Source organism: Staurois parvus, unplaced genomic scaffold (assembly GCF_062004578.1).
Source record: "Staurois parvus isolate SC_StPar_1 unplaced genomic scaffold, SC_StPar_1.0 ptg000062l, whole genome shotgun sequence".
NCBI lineage: Eukaryota > Metazoa > Chordata > Amphibia > Anura > Ranidae > Staurois > Staurois parvus.
Window position 1 is genome coordinate 1,361,968 of NW_028317858.1, and position 20,096 is coordinate 1,382,063.

Here is a 20,096-nt window from a genome sequence, read left to right on the forward strand (position 1 = left end):
AAGAAATTGCTCATTGCTCAAGGAACCCCTAGCTAGCTCTGGAGGAACCCTAGGAACCCTGGTTGAGAAACCCTTCTCTAGGAGCTTACAATTTAAGGTCCCTCACTCACATTCATACACACAAGGGCCAATGTTAATTGGCCCTTGTGTGTATGAATGTGAGTGAGGGACCTTAAATTGTAAGCTCCTAAAGAAGGGTTTCTCAACCAGGTTTCCTAGGGTTCCTCCAGAGCTAGCTAGGGGTCCCTTGAGCAATGAGCCATTTCTTCCTCCCAGATATATTCCCACTGGCACCAATGATCTTTTTTGCTATGTGTAAAGAGGTAATTCTTCCCAATGACCTCCAATGTAAGGAGCATTCTTTCCACTGACCATTGCACTAATGTATCATGAGTTGTAGTCATATTTAGTAGGGGTTCCCTGAGACTGAAAATATATTTCAAGGGATCCTCTGTGTTGAAAAGATTGAGAAAGTTTGTTCTAGAGAGTAGGGATTGATGTGAATTTATAATATACTGTACACCCACTGGCCACTTTATTAGGTACGCCCATTCAATTGCTTGGTAACACAAATTGCTAATCAGCCAATCACATGGCAGGAACTCAATGCATTTAGGCATCTAGGTGTGGTGAAGACGACTTGCTGAAGTTCAAACTGAGCATCAGAATGGAGAATAAAAGGGATTTAAGTGACTTTGAACGTGGCTTGGTTGCTGGTGCCAGACGGGCTGGTCTGAGTAGTTCAAAAACTGCTAATCTACTGGAATTTTCATGCACAACCATCTCTAGGGTTTACAGAGAATGGTCCGAAAAAAAGAAAATATCCAGTGAGCGGCAGTTGTGTGGATGAAAATACTATGTTGATGTCAGAGGTTAGAGAAGAATGGTCAGACTGGTTCTAGATTATAGAAAGGGAACGGTAACTCAAATAACCACTCGTTACAACCAAGGTATGCAGAATACCATCTCTGAACATGCAACATGTCGAACATTGAAGCAAATGAACTACAGCAGCATAAGACCAGGGCAGCACGAAACCTAAATACACCACTGGTCATATCATTCATTACAATTTCGACTTGGTCAGAACCGCATTGATTTCTAAAGTAGCGCGTGCACTACTTCAGGCGCAACCTGCATAGACATCCGTGTCTTGCAAGTCGCATCTAAAGCCTGAACAGCATCTGACTTTGAAATGGCGCTCCTGTCAGCTAACAACAGGAAACGGAGGCAACAATTTGCACAAGCTCACCAAAATTGGACAATAGAAGATTAAAAAAAACGTTGCCTGGTCTGATGAGTTTCGATTTCTCTACAGATGTTTGTGTGTGAAAATCCCAGATAAGCAATTTTTGAAATACTCAGACCACCTATCTGGCAGCAACAACCATACCATGCTCAAAGTCACTTAAATCCCCTTTGTTCTCCATTCTGATGCTTGGTTTGAACTTTAGCAAGTCGTCTTCACCACGTTTAGATGCCTAAATGCATTGAGTTGCTGCCATGTGATTGGCTGATAAGCAATTTGCGTTACCAAGCAATTGAACAGCTGTATGTAATAAAGTGGCCAGTGAGTGTATATGTAAAGTGCTGCATAAATTGACAGTGCTATCAGGGGTGGACTGACCATTTGGAAACTCAGGCACTGCCCGAGGGCCCGGGGTCAGTAGGGGGCCCCATGAGATGCCCCTGATACCTTTTTCATAGGCTTTTTTGAATTTGGGCAAGGACACAGGGGCCCCATGATCCCCTATTGCCCGGGGGCCCCATGAGTTGTCAGTCCGCCCCTGAGCGCTATATAAGTACTTGTGATAAATAAATAAAATAATACTTTAAAGTGTTACTAAACCCAGGACCCTACATTCACTATATTTGGTCTCCCACAGTACACACAACATGGAAGTGCAATTATTTTGGTAACTGTAAACTGCTAAATATCTTTCCTCATCAGCAGTTAGAGGAGTCTTGTGACGTCTATCAATGTTCAGCAGAACATTGGTTAAAGCTTGTGGGAGAAGTTTTCTTTCTGCTCTAGGAGGATGCAGGACCCCTGACCTCTGTCTAGAGAGTGCTGATTGGTCCTGTGCTGATCACATGCACTCTCCCAAGGGGGAAAAAAAGGTCTCTCTAGCAATACACACCAAACTGAGCATGTGCAGAGTGTCTTATCAGGAGATAAGAGGGGGACACTGGCAGAAAGAAAGGATCAGAGAACTCAGGATCAAACAGAGTTTTTACAGAGGATTAACCCCTTAGGTTCCACAGTGGGTATAACAAGCATGCTTTACTGCACGGGTGTCAAACTGGTGGTCCTCCAGCTGTTGCTAAACTACAAATCCCATGAGGCATTGCAAGATTAACAGTTACAAGCATGACTCCCAAAGGCAGAGGCATGATGGGACTTGTAGTTTCACAACAGCTGGAGGGCTGCCAGTTTGACACCCCTGCTTTACTGCATATACAGACTGATTTTACTGTTGTGGGTTTGGTAACACTTTAACCCTTAGTTTACACCTGACTTCCTTCAATATTCAACATAAGGATTCCCTTACACCCCGGTCACACCTGGTGTGACTTGCCATGTGAGTTGAAAATTGCATGGCAAGTCGCACCCTATTGTCCTCAATTAAAGCGGTCCAGGGGTGTATTTCCCACAAGGCAAACAAGGCATTTGCTTAGGGTGGGATTTTTCAGGGGGGCAGCAGCATTTTTCAGGGGGGGCAGCACCGCCCCACGAAAGATGGAATGGAAGAAGGGACACACGCAGCATGGGGACCAGGTGGGATCTGAGAGAGGCTGTAAGCTGCTTGATGGTGTAAGGTGAGTGTCTTATCTCTTCCCGGGTTGGGGTTGCCATTCTACGGATGGCGGGGTGGTCGTGGAAGGCTCTCTCGGCTGGGGGTGGGAGGCTGGGGTGTTGTTGGTCAATGTCAGGCTCTCTTTGTGGAGGAGGGAGGTGTTGGTCGGTGTCAGGGTCTCTCCGCAGGGGGGGGGGAGCCAATTTTTGTGTTGCCTAGGGCAGCACGAAACCTAAATACACCACTGGTCATATCATTACAATTCCGACTTGGTCAGAACCGCACTGATTTCTAAAGTAGCGCGTGCACTACTTCAGGCGCAACCTGCATAGACATCCGTGTCTTGCAAGTCGCATCTAAAGCCTGAACAGCATCTGACTTTGAAATGGCGCTCCTTCACTGGAAGGCGCACGATTTCAAAGTCAGACCGGTGTGACAGGGGTGTTAATATCCTCTGGAGATGATTCACACTTGAGCATCGTGTCACTTTGAAGCTAAAGTACAGGAGCTTCTTTGCGGCAGAGTCACAAATGAGTGAAAAGTGTTCGATTTTCGTGTGGTTTTTTGCCACTCCTCCTAGCAACTAGCATTGCATTGGCTAAAACAAAGAAAAAAAGCACCAAAAAAATGCTGTAAAAACGCTTAAGCGCGCAGCCTAACAGTGTTCACCTCTCCCACCTAGCGCTACAAAGTTCCAATAATCCGTTACTGAGTGTCAATGCGACTGGAAGCTAATGAGGTAGCATTGAGGGAGACAGAGGACAATAGGTAAGTAGAGAAGGGGGAGAGGAGAATAGACAGAGGGGAAAGCAATGAGAGGAGGGAGGGCAGGAGAGGGAGTCACTGGCTGAGACGCATGTTCTGTATGAGCAGCAATGGAACAGAGCACAGTGACTGGGAGGAGGGACGCACAACCCAGATACTAGGACACAGCCACCACATTGACATGACAGGAGACAGCCTAAGAGAGATGATGAGGAGCAGACGGAAGGCTTTACAAGCTCAGTGAGCCTTGGACCTCAAAGTGTTGGGTAAGAAGAGGGTTGCATGCATTGGGGGGGGGGGGGGGGGGGCTGACAAAATGTTCTGCTCTTCTAGACAGCTGCACTGCAGCCTTGACTTGCAGTAGAAATCTAGGTTTAGGGCTTTAGTAGTTGAAAGACTAGATCTGCAGTATATTATTCTGGAGTGGTGTGGAGAATTGCAGCGAGCTGTCAAGAGGGAGCCTGCAATGTGTGTCAATGGCACAACTGAAACCAGCACCATGCAATGGTCACATTCAAGAAAAAAAAAAAGGAGACTTTGGTTGTCAGAGACACTTCAGGGTGATTAGGTGAGAGGATTTCACAGATCAGGTTGTCAGCAGTGTGGAGGAATGCATGAATGGTGCCTTGATGGAGATCAATGTTTACAAATGTTTTCCCTCATCCTGCGCTCAGGTTATGTCACTCTATATACACAGTTTGCCAGATTTCGGCGTCTTCTTCGCCTTTATTGATACATATGCAATTAGTATCGGTGTGTTCCTACCTTGTACAAATAATATATGTATTTAGCAGCCTATTACCATAGCCTTGCAACAAGGGCACGCAATCTAAAATATATCTAATTTATATTGTGAATATTTTACCATCTAAAAGTATTACAAGAGAATATAACAGTACATTGATCAGAACGGCCATACTCACAGGCAGTCGGGAACATTACATCACACATAGTCTACTAACAACAGTCTCTCATGCTCAGTTTGATATTACATAGAGAGCCTGGTATGCCATTCTCTCGCAGATGCTGCTTCCTACAACTAAAAGCTAAGTTTGCACAGGCAGCTAAAGGGCAATAAAAATAGGCGGTCGAGCTGCGGTTTTACTGCCCCCTGACTGCCCAGTTACATATTTAGTCTGGCTGAAAAAAGACAAAAGTCCATCCAGTTCAACCATAAAAAAAAAGTTATAATCCTACACCCACAGTTGATCCTGAGAAAGGCAAAAAAACCAGCAAAGCATGATCCAATTTGATCTGTTTTTGCTTGATCTGTTTACACTATCACTTTGGATTCTAACTTTGGTTGTATGCACAATTATACCATACGATCAGTATTGGTAAATCTGAAATTACCATCTTTTGAGTGGTTCAACATTCACTGTGTACACTTTGGATCAGGGGTAGACTGACAACTCCTGGGGCCCCCGGGCAATAGGGGATCATGGAGCCCCTGTGTCCTTGCCCAAACTCAAAAAAGCCTATGAAAAAGGTACCAGGGGCATCTCATGGGGCCCCCTACTGACCCGCCGGTCTGCCCCTGCTTTGGATCCATTTAGGATCAGTTCACTTATTATAGATCCCTGGAGGATCAGGTCACTGTTTATGTTTTTGTTGCACATTGTATGTTTTTGTTTGTTTTTGTTGCACATTGTGTCACTTTTATACACTTTTTCATTTATATGTTTATTTATATAGTATTATCAATATTATCATCAGAGTAGCGCTGCATCACTTCCGTATTTTTATATCTTGAATCATTTGGGTATATGATTGGATGCTAGCAGCTTCCGTTATTTATTTAGACTAGATAAAGGTTTTTAGGTTTAAGCGCAGGAGGTTTCCACCATCATGATCCAATTTGCTTCTGCAGTTGAAAAAATTCCTTCTGCCCATGTTACTACCCGCTATCGCAGTCAGGGTGAAAACTTTACCGTGTGTCACATTCAGCCGCCACCAAACATGATGCACCAAAGTGAATGGGACTGAGCAAAAACTTGGCTTGCACTTGTGGTGCAGCATTCCCATCCTAAATCCCCAATTGGCAGAAAAAAAAACAGGTTCAGGAGGTAGATTGCTTTTCTAAGACAATGTCAATGTAAATGGACCTTAAAATGGTATTAAACTCAAAAGCAAACATTTCTTATATTGCAGTTTACAATTTAATAAAACTTTTATATAGCGCCAACACTTTGCGCAGCGCTTTTACAAAATGAAGGTAGACATTTCAGTTACAATACAATTTGGTACAAGAGGAAACAGGGCCCTGGTCGTTAGAGCTTACAATTTATTTTTTAGGCTTTCTTTCCTTTATTTTCACTTGATGATCCTGCCAGTGAGTTTGTTGTTTTTCAACAGAACAAGCTTTCCTGCAGATATAGCATTTAGAGACTTCAGACAGGCCATTTCACACTCGCAGGGGTGCTTACAATGATTAGCATTTATATATGTAAAACCTTTACCCCAATGGACAAAAAAAAAAACAGTTTGCTGTAACTGCTTATAAAGTGTTAACTGGAGTTTGGCTTCAGTTTAATGGTGTATCTAAATATGCTAGTACATCTAACACTCCACTCTCCCCAGGCTGACAAATCTGCTGTCCAAAGGTGCCCCCTGTGCTCCTTCTTCCAGAGTGGGGGCACTCTAGTACAGGAGGTTTATTACTGGCAAGATCACCAGGTAGAAACAGATGGAAGAAAAGATACAGTCCAGTACGTTTTTTTTTTTCTGCATCAAAAATGTATCCACAGTGTTTTCCAGGTATTCCAATGGCCATGGTTCACACCAATGCAGTCAGTTCCAGTTAGTTTCCGATGTAGACAAAAAAGTAGAACATGTTGCATTTTTTTCTGCACAGAACTGTACTGAAACATAGCAAACTGCATGAAAACTTCACCTGAACAGAGTGTAGTATGAACTGTAAGCAAAATTGTATCCAGGATGCATTTTTGTACTGTGAACTGGCCCTTAAAAAAGAAAACTAATGCAGCCACCACATCTAATAATTGCTAAGCTGCAATATATGACATTTTTTGTTTTGGGTTTAATACCACTTTGAGGATGTTACAAGAAGTTAACTTATGTAGGCATACCTTATTTAAGGTGACAACACATACAGTTTTTTTTACAGAGATTAGGCCTGGGTTCACACGAATGTGGTGTGGAAAATGCTGCCAATCCTGTGCGATCAGGTGTGGGTGTAAATCAGGGCCACTCGCCTGCTCGCATTTTGCGAGTGGAATTAACGAGGTGGGCGAGTATTATTGTTGGCTACTTCTTGCCTATTACTGACTGCTCCTGCACCTTCTATCACTCCCTTTTCTTTTACCTATCAACTGTACTCTGTATGAAGTTCTCCCGCCCCCCCAGTGCTTGTGTCCTGTGGCTCATCTAGCTGTCTGTATCCGATGGCCACTCCGGTGTCAAATGTTGCTATGGTGATGTCGGGCGCATGCACACCCCCGCACACAACCTCTTCTCCGCTCCCGAGAACCGGTAGACAGACTTACCGGGATCCCAGAGAATGGGGACGGACTGGAGGTGCAGGCAGCCAGGGACCGCTCCATCTCACATCCAGGGGCGGACTGACAACTCATGGGACCCCCGGGTAATAGGGGATCATGGGGCCCCTGTGTCCTTGCCCAAACTGAAAAAAGACTATAAAAAAGATACCAGGGGCATCTCATGGGGCCCCCTACTGACTCCGGGCCCTCGGGCAGTGCCCGAATTTCCAAATGGTCAGTCCGCCCCTGCTCACATCACATAGATTCGCTGGAAGGAGCAGAGCACCTCCTCACAAAGAGCAAGACCAGACCCTGCCCGCTGCTGGCTATCATGCAAATCCTGCTGGCATGGAAGGTATCATACTGAGCATCACACACAGCAGATGGGTACTGGGACAAGGAGGCGCAGGAGGAACTGCACACAGTGTTTGTATCAGTGGGAGGAATTATCCCCTGTCATTGGTATCAGTAAACAGAGCAATACCCCATGCTTGGTGTCAGTGGGAAGAATAGTGCCCCACGCTTGGTGTCAGTGGAAAGAATAGTACCCCATGCTTGGTGTCAGTGGGAGGAATAGTACCCACGCTTGGTGTCAGTGGAAGGAATAGTACCCCATGCTTGGTGTCAGTGGAAGGAATAGTACCCTACGCTTGGTGTCAGTGGAAGGAATAGTACCCCATGCTTGGTGTCATTGGAAGTAATAGTGCCCCACGTTTGGTGCCAGTGGGAGGAATAGTACCCCACAATTGGTGCCAGTGGTAGGAATAGTGCCCCATGCTTGGTGTCAGTGGAAGGAATAGTACCCCATGCTTGGTGTCAGTGGGAGTAATAGTGCCCCACGCCAGTGCTCTTTGCAGAAAAAAATGCTAATTTTGAGCATTTTTTGTACTAGCATTTAGGAGCGTTTAGGAACATTAAGTAGCATTTAGAAGCATTTAGCTTTTGCCCACCAGAAAAACGCTCTCAAATGCAAAACAGAAAGGTTTTATTTTCTACCTCTAAATGCTGAGCTCAGAAAATGCTGCTAGACTGCCTAATATTATTTATTTCAGGTACTTCTATAGCACCATCAATTTACACAGCACTTTACATACATATTGTACATTCACATCAGTCCCTAACCCTCAAGGGGTGTACAATCTAAGGTCCCTAAACTCACATTCATACATACAAGGGGCAATATAGACAGGAGCCATTTAACCTACCAGCATGTCTTTGGTGTGTGGCAGGAAACCAGAGTACCTGGAGGAAACCCACGCAGGTACAGGGAGAACATGCAAACTGCAGGCAGGTGGTGTTGTGGTTGGGATTTGAACCAATGATCTTAGTGCTGCCAGGCAGAAGTGCTAACCACTTATGCATGGACACATAGCGTAACATTAGTCTCTTCTCCAGGCAAAACGCTAAACTCTTCTAAAAGCTGTGTTTTTTTAAGCCAGTGTGCATGGAGCCTAAGGCCAGCCATACATTATACAATTTCCTTTCGAAAATTGCTTTAGATTTACCAAAAACCGTATAATATGGGGTCAAACCTAAACAACACTTTAAATTGTATCCAATTAAGCAGGCCCTTGTGCTACATAGTTGAAGGTAAGTCTAAAGGAAATTGGGCAGAAATTGGACAGAAAATTGTATAGTGTATGACCATCCTAAGGTTGTATATCACTTAATCACCATGAAATGCAAGGTTTAAAGTAGGCCTTTCATGTTTCACCAAATTGTAATGAGCATGAGTCTCTGCATGATGATGTGAAATTATCTAACTGTCCATAGTTTTGCCACTTGCTCTCCACAGGATTTACCCCCCTTCCTGACCAGACCATTTTTTTCAATATGGCACTGCGTTATTTTAACTGACAATTGCGCGGTCATGCAACACTGCACCCAAATTAAATTTGTGTCCTTTTTTTCCCACAAACAGAACTTTCTTTCGGTGCTATTTGATTACCTGTGAGTTTTTTATTTTAAATGAAGGCCACCAATTTTGAAAAAAAAACAATATTTTTGACTTTTTGCTATAAAACATGTCCAGTAACAAAAATGTTAAAAATAAAATGTCTTCATAAATTCAGGCCAAATATATTCTGTCACGTCTTTGCTAAAAAAAATCCTAATACGTATAAATTAATTGGTTTACGTGAAAGTTATATCGTTTACAAATTGTGGTATATCTACTGGAATTTCTATTTTTTTTTTTACTAGTAATGGCAGTGATCAGTGACTTATAGTGGGCCTGCAGCGGGCATTCTGACACTGAGGGGGGAACTAACTATCACTGACATCCCCAGTGACACCAGTACAGTGATCAGTGCTAATACAAAGTACTGACACTGTACTAATGGCACTGGGCAGGAAGGGGTTAACATCTGGGGCAATCAAAGGGTTAACTGTGTGCTGTGTGTGTTTTACTATGTAGACAAACTGCTTTGTATTGCTCTGCTGTGCAGAGCAATATAAATCAGCCTATTAGTGCAGCCTATTTGTGCAGGCAGGGGAGAGATCTGTGTTGTGTACATACAGTCAGACCTCTCCCCTGTCAGCTCCGTCAACAATCAATGCTATGGGTGTACTGCATGGGTAATACACAGGGTGTTCCAAGTGGGCCGAAGTGGGCGTGACGCAACTAGTCGGTACGTGGGGAGGAGCTTCCGGTAATCGCGGTGACGTCATTTCCGGTGTGGGGGCCATATTGGAACACCCTGTGTATACCCATGCAGTACACCCATAGCATGTGGTAGGAGGCTGGAAGATTCATTGTTTTGTGAGTGGAAATCTACTTTTTATACCTATTACCAATAAAATTACTGGTTGCACTATGGGGGGTCTCTGCTTGTGTCTTACTATGACCCTGGGAGGAGCTGGCTGCTAAACTGGTGGACGCTGGAGGAGGAAGATATTTTCTAGAGAGTGATCCATACTGATAGGATCGTGTGATCCTGAAAGCGTGCTGGCCCCTTGGGGTCTAAGGAAGGAGGTGAGGGGGCATTTTGGCTGTTAAGGATTGTCACGTGTGAATCACGTACACTGCACATAATTTTGCATGAAGAGTGGAGTGTGAAGTTCATCATTAAGCACAGCATCATCAGTATTATTAATATTTACTTTGGACTTTTCTCGTATTTGAACTATCGTGTATTCCTTTGTGCACTTTTTGTGTGGCACTGTTTATTATTAGTATATATGTTATTATAGTATATATTACTTTATTTTCACGTTTTTGCATGAGGTATTCCCCTTGAGGGAATACATGCATGACACTGTATATGTATTGAGTATCTTGGATTTATTTTGGGGATTGAGTATATATTGTATTACGGTTCTATTATATACTAATTAGCGCTGCACTCATAATTTTTGCACAGGATTTATTGGGTTTGTAAGAATATTTATTCTGCATAAATGAGTGTCAAAAGTCCTGTAAGTGGTATATGTAAAGTAAAATTCATGGGCATGGGTGAAATTTCTCTTTATTAAAGAACTATGTGAAATGTAAGCAGTATATGTTTTTTTTTTTTGCTCTATTACATACCAATGTGGCCTTGATAGTACATGACACAAAGTACAGAGTTACCCACTGTTAAACCTCAGGGAACACAGGGATTATCAACTGAGCTGTGTCAACTGTATTGAATATGTGAGAACAAGTGGCTGACATGTCTTCCATTTCCATGCTACTGAGAATCAATTTATGCTGTAATGTTCTTTATATAGTTTTCTAGTATCATATAGGTTGCTGAGCGCATGCAATTCTTAGATCTTTCCACTTATCTGTCTGAGCATTCAGAATACCACACACAAAGACTATCTTAAGATGTTGAAGGTACTTCATATGCTAGGTAGGTTATAGCACAGTACGGAAGACTGCAGTGTAGGTTTCCTACAATCTGTCCTCAAGTACCACTTCCAGGACATGTTTTTTTATCTCTCTCAAAACAATCACAGGTGAAATAAAATGATTATTTTACAATGTAATAACTTAGCACACCTTGGAATTATAGTTTGGAATTTATGACCTAAACCTAAAGTGGACTCTCACTTCCTCTGGTTTTTTTAGTCCTCCCCAGCCCACTGCTATTCTTGCCTAGGTAAGAATAATGTGTCCCTTTTACCACAACCTCCTGGGAAATCCGTCACATATCCCAGGAGTCTGCAGGAGTAGGGGAGTTGGCATGTGTCATCAGGTATGCCCTAGTATGTGTATGTATGAATGTGAGTTAGGGACCTTAGATTGTACACCCCCGGAGGGTTAGGGACTGATGTGAATGTACAATATATATGTAAAATTAGATGCTGCTCACATCAACTCACACAGATAGGTGGAGTTGGCATGTGTCATCTGGGGTCAGCTAGCTGAACCTGGAAAAGGCAACCAGCTCCCAATTACTGAGGAGGACCAAGATGGCAGCGACATCTGAACAGTGGATCACATCAGGACAATGCTGGATCTTCTGGGCAGGAGAGTATGTGAATTGAAGACAACCCATCATAACAGATAAGGGAGGGTTAAAAAAAAGATATTGCCACCATTTTGTTTGTTTTTTGTAAAACTAGATACTGATCACATCTTTGCACGGGCAGCACAGTGGCTAAGTGGTTAGCACTTCCACCTGGTGGTACTAGGGTTGTTGGTTCAAATCCCAGGAATGGCACCCCCTGCCTGGAGTTTGCATGTTCTCCCTGTGCCTGTGTGGGTTTCCTCCTACACCCCAAAGACATGCTGGTAGGTTAATTGGCTCCTGTTTAAATTGGCCCTAGTATGTGTATGTATGAATTTGAGTTAGGGACCTTAGATTGTACACCCCTGGAGGGTTAGGGACTGATGTGAATGTACAATATATATGTAAAATTAGATGCTGCTCACATCATCATGTGGGCAGCACAGTGGCTAAATGGTTAGCACTTCTGCCTGGCAGTACTAGGGTCATTGGTTCAAATCCTGCCTGGAGTTTGCATGTTTTCCCTGCACCTACATGAGTTTCCTCCCACACTCCAAAGACATGCTGGTAGGTTAATTGGCTCCTGTCTAAATTGGCCCTAATATGTGTATGTATGAATGTGAGTTAGGGACCTTAGATTGTACACTCCTTGAGGGTTAGGGACTGATGTGAATGTACAATATATATGTAAAGTGCTACATAACTTTACAGTGCTGTATAAGTACCTGAAATAATGCTCTTGCTGTGGTTTTTTTTTCCTCTATGCTTGCTCCTCATACTGTCCCCTGCCATGTGTGGTCCCTCATGCTGCCTGTGCGTTGCTGGGAGGGACTGCATGTAAGCTTGTGATTCAAAACAGTAGTGCGCAGGAAGTGGTGACTCCAGCAGGACTCCATAGGTCCAGCCGGCACAGGGCACTCACACCCACATACCTGCGGCAGTGCGTCCAGGAGACAGTATGAGGAGCAAGCACAGAGTAGAAAAATTAAAAAACAAAGAGTATGTAAGCCTTTTGTCAGCATCTCATTTTACCAAACAAATTGCTCTAATTTCACTTTAAGAGGCAGAGTTGGAGTGTATTGTTGTAGTTGAGTGCTGTTGTGTCCAGTTTGTACGTAGTACAAGTACCTTGTGTGATCATGGGGGTCATCAGAGGAACTAAGGAATTGTCATTGTTTATTAGTCTTCATCCATGAATGTCAGTTTTTTCATGAAATTTGTATCATTGAAGTTCTTGATTTTTATGCTGTATAATGTAGAGATAAACATAAACAAATGATTTTTTGCTGCATAATGTGGGTATAGGATTATAACTTTTTATTTTTGTTAATGGTTGAACTGGATGGACTTTTGTCTTTTTTCAGCCAGACTATGTAACTATGTAATGTAATATTTTAATGAATTACTTAAATGTATATTCTATCATATATACATGACCTAATTTTGTATATATAGTCAGTCTAATCAGGGCACATTCACCTGCCTAGATCCTTCTGTGTTTGGCAGCCAAACCTCCCCCCCTTTCCAATTTAGCGAAGTTACGAACACGGGACTTTGGTGCAAATGCCTCATCTACAGCATCTCAGAGCTACTGCAAATATGTGCATGGGAATGAATAGGAGGTGGGAGGCAGGGCCCTCCATAAGAAACACTAGGTGATTCCATAAAATCAATTATTTATCCTCTCCAAGTAAAATGATAAGGTATCACGGCTCTCCAGAAAATGTAATAAAGGTTCTAGCATCATCAAACCTGTGGTCATGGTAAACACCCAATCAGGTTAGGCAGGAAAATACATTTATCTTAAATATAATTGAAAGATTTTATTTTTTCATGGATACAGTATATACATTAATGTGATAAGCTTGATCTAAAAATCTTACCAGAATGGGTTAATGCTTAAAAAACATTTATATGTATGCTGCAGAGGCAGAAATAATGGCAGGTACAGCACAGAGTGCAGCAGAGCAATTGTGTTTTACTCCTCCTATTTACTCAGCGTAAGTTTACACTCAGAATTCTGTCAATAGACTGAAAACAATGCTATCTGTAGAGGCTTGTGCTGGTATTGATTTTCTCACAGCATTTAGAAGGAGAGCCGATATTGCAGTAGCCTTTATGCAGAACACCTAAAATCTGCACGTGATTGACCATTGTAATGTGACAAAATAGGCAATTAATTGTTAAAATCACAACTAAGTTAATTTTTCATGGACTTTAGAATATGAATCCATAATAAATACAAATGGATGATAGTTTTCTCCTACCTTCATTGGATAGCCAAGGAAATACACTTGATCACATTGTAAAATGGTAAATATATATTGCCTCTAAGTGTGTTAGCTGTTAAAGAATACACAGTATATTCTGGCACAAAGCAATAGAGCAGAAAGAACAACAGCATCAAATGTAAATTCAATAGTTGTCACACAGTATACTGATTTGTAAGCTTATCGAGTGTTTATGATGTTCTGCTTAGTGAGTGATATAAAAAATGTTAACAATATTGAAATTTTTCACTTGTTTCACAGAGCAGATCCTCCTCTTCTCTGGTCCCCCCCGGCCAGCACTCCTGCCCCCAGGGGCGTATTTACCGTGAAGCCAACAAAGCATTTGCCTAGGGCGGCATTTTTCAGCGGGGGCGGTGCAACACCCCCCACCAACCCCCCTTCCCCGGCAGAAGTGACACAGGACATGGCAGTGCACACAGGAGCCATTATCTGCAGGGTACACACAACCAGATCAGAGCTGGTAGAGAACAGGAACTGAGTGACCGGATGAGGAAGGAGCCTCCACTGATCAGAGTGATCTGAGTGCTGGGACTGGGAGCGGCCAGCGCTCATCTCTGTTCATTGTGTATGCAGTGGTGTTGCTATGGGGAGGCGGACCAAAGCAGCATCCATTGGCAGGGGTACCAGAGCTGACACCGCACCAGCGACACTGATCCACAGCTCTGTCCCTGGCTGGCTACCAGCAGAGCGCACTGAAACCGCCTCCCTCTCCTCCGCTGTCTACATGTACACAGGAGGAAGAGAGACACTGCTGTGCATGTCTGTGCTGATCTGAGATCTTTACCAATTTTCTTATATTGTGCCTGGGCAGAGGAGGGGAACAGAGTGACCGGGAAGGGGGGGGCAAGTTAAAAAACTTGGTGGAGAGGGGGTCTGTACTGAGGGACGGGGGGTCTATACTTGGTGGAGAGCAGGGGCGTATTTACCACAAGGCGGCATTTTTCAGGGGGGCGGTACCACTGGGGGGCAGGGAAGTGTGGGTGAGGTGGCGGCAGCGGTCGATTTTTGTGTTGCCTAGGGCAGCAAAAAACTTAAACCCACCACTACAGGCCCCTCCCTCCTGCCAAGTGCCCCCAGAGTAAGCAGCTTTCTATAGGGACACCCAAGCAGGCTTGCTTCTAAGATGCTGCTCTGCGTGTCCATTTACACACAGAGCTGAAGTTCAGCCCCACCCCCTCTCTCTCCTCATTGGCTTACTGGTTGTGACTGACAGCAGCAGGAGCCAATGACTCCCTCTGCTGTCATAGCCAATTAGGAGGGAGAGTCAGACAGAGATGAGGCTCTCGTGCACATCACTGGATCGTGATGGGGCTCAGGTAAGTATTAGAGGGGGTTGGGGGAGGAGGGCTGCTGCACACAGAATGCACAAAGGTAAAAAACCTGAGCCTTTACAACCACTTTAAAGCAGAACTAAACCCAACTGTTTAAAAAAAACAGTTATATTCCCGGCATGTTGGGAATGCTAACTGTCACGTTTGCTTGTGCTGTCACCAAACTGTCAAATGGCTGGTGTCACAATTGATCATACTGTATGTACTTTAACTAATACTTAGGCTAGGTTCACACTATTGCCTCCTGTGAGCCACATTTGCTCGGGCACGACAGCCCATTCATTTGAATGGGCTGCTGTGCCTGCATTTCATGCGGGAAAAGGTTCCTGAACACTTTTAAACCGCAGTGGCCAGGAATTTGCTGGCAGTTCGATCACTGGCAAACATACTGCGGTTTTAGATGTGTGGGGGTGCCATTAAGAATGAATGGCAGTCTCGCTCGTCTGTAAAGAGCAGCACATTTTAGCTGTGGGTGGTTGTGGGTGCAGGTACAGCTGCAATAGTGTGAACCTAACCTTAAACTGAACCTAGCATCAAATGTATTTTTTCATATTAAGTGCATGTATACAAAGTAATGTGTCAGTGTAACCCTTCCAGGTATTATCAACTCTTATAGAGTTCATAACACTCTCCTTGACAATGCCTTTATCTGCTTTTTCCTTTAGAAGGATGGCACCATATTTGTTCAGACATCATCCATAGTTAGCATCTATTTTCTGAACACAGATGCTGGTTCAGATATGACAAAATTATGTACATCCTGGTTCCTGTTCACTTCTTTTGTGTTCTAAAATTTCTGACCAGATTAGTCCAAAATTCCAGCCCCTAAACTTGTGAGTTGGTAGAAAGTCACAATTTTGTGCTCTGATCAGTGAAGATAGAGGATTGAGGAAACGTTTTCTACTGCCTCCAGCAGACTGGTGATATTAACTTAGACTAGGCAAAATTACTTGCCTGAAGCTCAAGGATGTCTTTTTAATAATAAAAGGAAGGCCTTTTATATAAATATATATTCATACCACTTCTGTTTATTTTTTGGTCTCAAAACACACACCTTAAAAATACCTGGTGCCAGGATAAAGACTAGTTCAGAGGATTCCACTCAGTGTACACTATACTTTTCATCTTCACCCAGGTGTTAAAAATAGGGCTTTTTTTTTTTTTTTTTTTTTTTTTTAAATAATCAGAAATAGATCACCCAAAAATAGAATAGCTCCGATCTACATTTATGGCTGTATATGGCTCTTAATCAAGCTAGGAGCTCTTGCATGTATCATTCTTCTGATTTTCTATTTATATACATCTTCTACAATCAAAAAGCAGAAATGTGTTTATGCCAGCCAATCAGAGGGAAAAGGACAAGTGGACCAGATGGGAAACTTGTGGATTCACATCACAAACCAAATCTTGTCTATTCAAGCTTCAATTAAGCAGAATAACATAGAATAAAAGGGTGATAGACCAACAGAATGAAAGGAGAATATGTGGATATACAGTATGTTACAGCCTCATGCATCCAGATCACTTTTCACAAAATATCAACAAGCCAACATGAGTCTGTTTATGAATCTACTTTATGTAATTCTTTGAACAAGCACGTTGTCCATGGCAGAGCACCACAAAGGAAGCTTCTGCTCTCCAAAAAAATTATTGCTGCGTGCCTGAAGCTTGCCAAAGAGCACCTTGTAAAAACCACAATGCTACTGGTAAAATGTTGTGTGGACTGATGAAACAAAATTTGAATTGTTGAACATCAAAACATCATCCCAATGGTGAAGTATGGTGAAGAAAAAATCATGATTTGCTCTTGCTTTACGACCTTAGGGCCTGAACGGCTTTCCAATTTTGAGGGGAAAATGAACTCCCAACTTTACCAAAATATCCTACAGGATAATGTCAGGGTGGCTGTCCACCAGCTGAAGCTTGGTGATGCAACAAGACAATGGCACTAAGCATTGCAGTAAATCTGTGGTAGACTGGCTTCAGAAAAGAAAATGTGTCTTTTGGAGTAGTCCAGTCAGAGCCCAGACCTTAACCCCATAGAGATGCTGTGGAATGACCTCAAGAGTTTTGTAAAGAGGAATGGTCAAAAATTCCTTCTGAATGTTTTACGGGTCTGATCTGGAGCTACCAAAAGCACTTGATTGAAATCCTTGCTGCCATAGGAGGTTTGGCCAGCTATTAAGCCCAAGGGTTCACTTTCTTTTTCCTCCAGCATGGTGAATTTTTATTGGGTGTGTTCAATAAAGACACGAGAAAGCAGAATAGTTTGTGTGTTATAAGCTTAAGCACATTTGTGTTTTTCTATTGTTATGACTTACAGTAGATGAGGATCAAAACACTTTTTATGGCAAAATACTGCAGAAAACCAGTTAATTCTAAGGAGGTTCACATACTTTTTCTTTCCATCGTATAGGTGTCTTCCTTTCACATGGTAGTTAGAATAGGATTTAGAAGTGGGTGGCAACAGATTTAAGCATAGTTAGCAATAGCCTGGAATTCCAGTTGAAATTTACAGTACTGAGGAACAACATTTCGTATTCGATTTAGGATTCTCATTTTGTCTGACTATTTCCCCTTATTCTTATTAAATTAGATTTGTAACTTCAGAGATTTTCTTTTGCAGAATTAGATTGAAACATCCTTTTTCTACAGCACCTGTTTGGCCTTCTTCAGATGTAGGGCAAGACTGTTTGAGCCTGTGGGCTACAGACTTATCTCCACCTAGCTCATTAAAATTCATTTTCATCCAAACTCATCTAGTATGGAACGATTTGTAACAGAAGTAGTGAAGGAGGTTGCCATAATCAAAGAGAAAATACTGGTTATTAAACCATGATTTCTATGTTAATCAAGCCTACATCATGTTATCTTATACTTTGGCATAGCGTAGACTAGATAGTGACCCTGTTTTTGACATACAAAGAAACATTATGGGCGTTGGTTTCGAAAGCCATTGAAAAAGGAATTATTGATGAAAAATTGGTGAGATTTCTACAGACATAGTTGCGTTTTATCTTACCAAAAGTATATAAGGATCAAATATGCCCTCCTCGATGGCCAATGCTTTTAGGGATGGATTCCATATTTGTTCCTTTCAACCATTATGTTGAAAGTACATAAGGATCAAGTATGCCCTCCTGGATGGCCAATGCTTTTGGGGACGGATTCCATGTTTGTTCCTCTCAACCGTGATGTTGAAAGTACATAAGGATCAAGTATGCCCTTCTGGGTGGCCAATGGTTTTGGGGATGGATTCCATGTTTGTTCCTCTCAACCATGTTGTTGACGCTGTATTAAGACTATATGTTCAATACAAAGGTTCTTTGTCAGAGACATAAATATGTCTGTGAGTCAGATTGGATAATTGACCTTAAAGTGATACGAAAGGTTAACCGTTTTGGTTAGAAATCTAAAAATGCTATACATACCTGCTCTGTCCAACAATATTGCACAGAAAAGGCCTTTACCTCCTCTTCTGGAAGTATCCTGCCAGCGCTTTCCACTCCTCCCTCCTCCAGGTGCCTCCTAAGCAAGCTGGGGGCTATAGAGTCACCTTACAAATGTGCTCCCAACCAGGCTGTGTGCATCAATAAACATACACAGCCACTTCTTCCTCACAGGAGTTCAACTGACAGCAACAGAAGCCCATGGCTCCCACTGCCCTCAGTGTCTTGTGAAAGCAGGAAGTGAGGGGAATGGTGACGCAGCTGAGATCGCACTATAGAAATGACAGAAGCCAAGTAGTTGCTTAAGGGTGGGTGTGGTTAGAACAGGTAATGGGGCATTTTTTACCTTATGCAAGGAATGCATTAAGGTAAAAAGAAATTTTGGCTTTAGAACCACTTTAAAGCTGGGCATAAATGATTAGTTTTTTTATTATTCAGCCAGCAGTCTGAACAAAAAAAATTAACAGATTCCTCCATCCACACAAATGAGTGTTTTTTCCCATAAACTTTTGGATTGAACAATGTTGGGATGGGGCAGAGAAGGATCCATAAAAAAGGAGAAAATTGAAATGTGTTCCTTTTGTGACCAGTTTTATCAACTTACCTCCTAATGTAATAAAGATTATTCATAATAAGAGGAAGAGTCTATGTGATAACCTTAGTAATGTCCAGAATTCACTCAAATCCACTTCTATATGTTGGGGAGACAATTTAGAGAGCAAATGACAGAATATCTTCACATGAATCAGTAGTTTGTTGAAGACTGACAGCTCAAACAATGGCTGCTCATTTTATTAAAGAATATCATACAGTGTCTGAGCTGGGATTATGTTGCTATGTGTGGGAGACTGAGGCATCGGGAGAGCATACAGGGGAGCCCAATGAGGGTCTGATAGAAAAGACCAAGGAGCGGACTGAGTAATACATGCCTGAGGTTGTGACTGCCATATAACTGGATCCGGGCAAGGTTGTGCATAACATTCTGGGCGGTGACCCCTTGAAATACATGCCTAGTTGACTGTTTGCTGCATGTAAAAGAGTCCATTTGCTATGGAAAGCCTGTGTATTGGACACATGGTGGATCACAAGGTGTTCACAAGTTTGGAGAATTATTGGAATTACAAATTTGTAAAGACAAATTTGTTAAGAGGGCCTTACTTGAGATTGTCACCTTTATTAAACATTTTTTGAACTTACCTTAAAATTTTGATTTATGTGGAGACTTGTTGAAAGAGCCTTGTACAGAAGTGGACTTTATTTTTCATTGTCACCTCACTTTAAGCACTGAACTTGTGTTTATATCAAGATAAATATAAGGCATATGACAAGCTTTTGGGGTGTACCTCGTTCTTCAAGATCCAAGCAGTACTAATACAGAAAGTTTTAGCAGAACGCTCGGAGATTGTCTTACTTAACATTCTGCTAAAACTTTGGGGTTGATTTACTAAAACTTAAGAATGCAAAATCTAGTGCATCTTTGATGGTAGCCAATCAGCTTCTAACTTCAGCTTGTTCAATTAAGCTTT

The 20,096-nt window shown here is 42.5% G+C and overlaps 1 protein-coding gene across 2 annotated transcripts in view; it reads left to right on the top strand.

Moving 5' to 3' along the window:
• Positions 1-3,658: 3,658 nt before the first annotated feature.
• LOC149469716 (leucine-rich repeat and immunoglobulin-like domain-containing nogo receptor-interacting protein 3) overlaps positions 3,659-20,096 on the top strand; it is a 175,893-nt gene continuing 159,455 nt past the window's right edge. For both annotated transcript variants that reach the window (XM_089668757.1, XM_089668756.1), the window contains exon 1: positions 3,659-3,829. The gene's annotated coding sequence lies outside the window, so the exon portion shown is untranslated. The remainder of the gene's footprint in view (positions 3,830-20,096) is intronic.